Source organism: Pteropus alecto, unplaced genomic scaffold (genome assembly GCF_000325575.1).
Source record: "Pteropus alecto unplaced genomic scaffold, ASM32557v1 scaffold215, whole genome shotgun sequence".
NCBI classification, from domain to species: Eukaryota; Metazoa; Chordata; class Mammalia; order Chiroptera; family Pteropodidae; genus Pteropus; species Pteropus alecto.
This window is the reverse complement of record NW_006436287.1, coordinates 97,796-100,363: the sequence shown is the minus strand read 5'-3', so window position 1 is coordinate 100,363 and position 2,568 is coordinate 97,796. Positions and strand designations below refer to the sequence as shown.

Sequence of the window (2,568 nt, the reverse complement as noted above, 5' to 3'; positions counted from 1 at the left end):
CCCAGTGACCCCTGCATCAACATGTCCAAACTCACAGCGATACTGAACAGTTCTCCACCTGCTCCATCCCCCTCATCCCACCCCCACTGCTACCACCCAAATCCAGGCCCTCTGCTTTTTCAGCCTGGACTTTCTCACCAGCCTCCTGCTTCCAATTCTCTCAACTTTCTGATCCATTCCATGCCGCCACAAATACCTCCCTAAAATGACCTGAGGTTTGTTTTTGTTTGCTTGCTTATCTGAATTTTCGAAACTTCCTAAGAAGAATATGTATTACTTGAATATATTTTTTTTAATCCATGAGTAAGGTCAGATCGCTCCTCTCCTGAAAATCTTTCAGTGACTCTTCATTACTCACAGGATAAAGCACAAACTCTCAAGCCGACATTCAAAGGCTTCTGCAACTGGGTCTACACTTTTCAGCTCCCTTCCCACGCTGAGCCCTCTATGTTCTCCCAGTTCAGCCATGTTGTACAGTCGGTTGTGCAGTTGTACACTCTCAGGCCTTTCTTAAACTGTTCCCCTGGCTGAGGAGAGCTGTCTTTGTCTTCTCCGCCCATCGAGAGCTTACTTATCCTCAAAAATCAGACCAAATGCTGTCTTCTCTCTAAAATTTTCCTTGATCACTAATTTTGTTGGTCCTCCTTCTATGCTCAAATTATTCTGTGTCACCATTTGCCTTGTAGTACTGTTACTTGTGAAAATATGTCTCCATCAACACCGCCTAACCCAGGCTGTCAGATCCAACGGCATGGCCAGTGTTTCATATCCCTAATAGGGCTTAGCACAGTGCCTGACTCGACAATCAAATGCTAAAAACAAAATTTAAAGGATGGGGGCTGAGGAAAATGGACTGGGTTAATCCTGGGAGGGCTTCCTGAAAGAGGTGGCCTTAAACCAACACCCTAAAGAGCAGGACATGAGAGAGAAGGGAGGGAAGAAGGAAGCTGTCCTAAATCTGGGATCAGCCAAAAAAAAGACTGAAGCAGACCAGGTGGTAATCCTCACAGCAAGGTCTGCCATTTACAGTTTGCTGAGAACCCATTAGGACCCAAGAACTCTACTAAATGTTTTGCATTTATTACCTCCTTTGACCCCCTTATCAGGCAGGTGCATTTATTCCCATTTTGCTGATAAGAACAGACATTTAGGAAGTAAGGTGTCTTAGCTAGAAAGTGGTAGAGCTAGGATTAGAACCAGATCTGTTATACCCCAAAGCTAGTACTCTGAACTACTCTGAACCAGACTGGAGAGGACAGGGGACCAAGGAGCACCAGGGTAAGCAGAGACAGAGGTGGGTGGGACACTGGGAGCCAGGGAATTGAAGCTGAGTAAGGCTCATGAGGAGGAGCATGGGGAAGAATACGACCCCTGGGTTCCAGCGGCTGAGCTCCAGTTTCCTAGGGGCCAAGGTGGGTATGGGTAGGAGGGAACAGAAGTTCAATACTGCTGACCCCTCCCAAACTACCTGGAGCAAATACCCAACAGGATCTCAAAGGGATGGGATCAGCTGATCTAAGGCTCCCTGAGGCAGTCTCTCTAGAAAGAAAGAGGAAGAGGCCAGAGAAATGCCAGCCCCCAACCCCAGTGCAGTACAGTACAGAAGGAACAAGGGGCTTTGGGGACAGACAGGCCTAGGTCCTAATTCTGACTCTGCAGCTTATAAGATGAGAGGTTTGAGGCAAATCTGTAGCTTCTCTGAGCCCTTGTATATCAAATGGGGATAAGAGTGCTGGACTTAGGAGACCGTCCTAAAGTCAGCTTGAGATATCCCAAGGAAGACTCCTGGTACACACCCACGTGCTGGGGAAATGCTAGTTTTCTTCCTTCCTTGCATCTGCCTCACATCTGTTAGTGGATGCATTTGTAAGGCAGAGCAGCTCAGGGAGAGAAGCAAGGGATCTGAACTCAGGGGGCAGTTCAGCAGCTCTCCACTTACCCCCAAACACAGGCTAGACATAATGCACCCAACTCACCACTTTTTGACACACTTCCCAGATCTCACTGCCCTCACCTCCCATCCATTACCACAGTCAGGCAAACTGCACAAGCATGCATGTGTGTGCATGGACATGCAAGTCTCAGCCATGAGCATGTAAGCCACCTGAGCCATCATCCCATTCTCCTCCCTGACATCTTCCTAACTCTTATTTAACACAAGTCTCCTCCCAACTTTACTCCCCACACTCACACACACATCCCTGCCCCACCACCCTCTTCTGCTCTGGCTGAGATCAGGAGAAATCACAGCATCTGGAGCTCCAGGACTGGGCAGGATACAATACCCAATCCCTTTGCTTTATGGCTCAGTGGAGCCAGGGTCAAGCCAAGGCTGGAACCTGGGTGATGTCTTTCTAGGACCCCTGGTTGGCTCTAATCTTCAGATCTCAGGTTTTTGTATTGGAAGTTTTGTCCCAAAACTTCCATCCAACAGAGAGCTCTACCAGGGCAGGAGCAAGCCTCTTCAGCCTCCTCCTCCTCCATCTCCACCTTTTACTTCCCTGCCCAGCCAGTGCTGAGGTCCAAATGCGAGCCCAATCCACTTTCCACGGGAAGACTCCGGGGTGG

The 2,568-nt window shown here is 48.8% G+C and overlaps 1 protein-coding gene across 9 annotated transcripts in view; it reads right to left on the bottom strand.

Moving 5' to 3' along the window:
- Positions 1-2,568, bottom strand: part of PHLDB1 (pleckstrin homology like domain family B member 1) — a 46,164-nt gene that overhangs the window by 17,444 nt on the left and 26,152 nt on the right. The gene's annotated exons all lie outside the window — the stretch shown is intronic.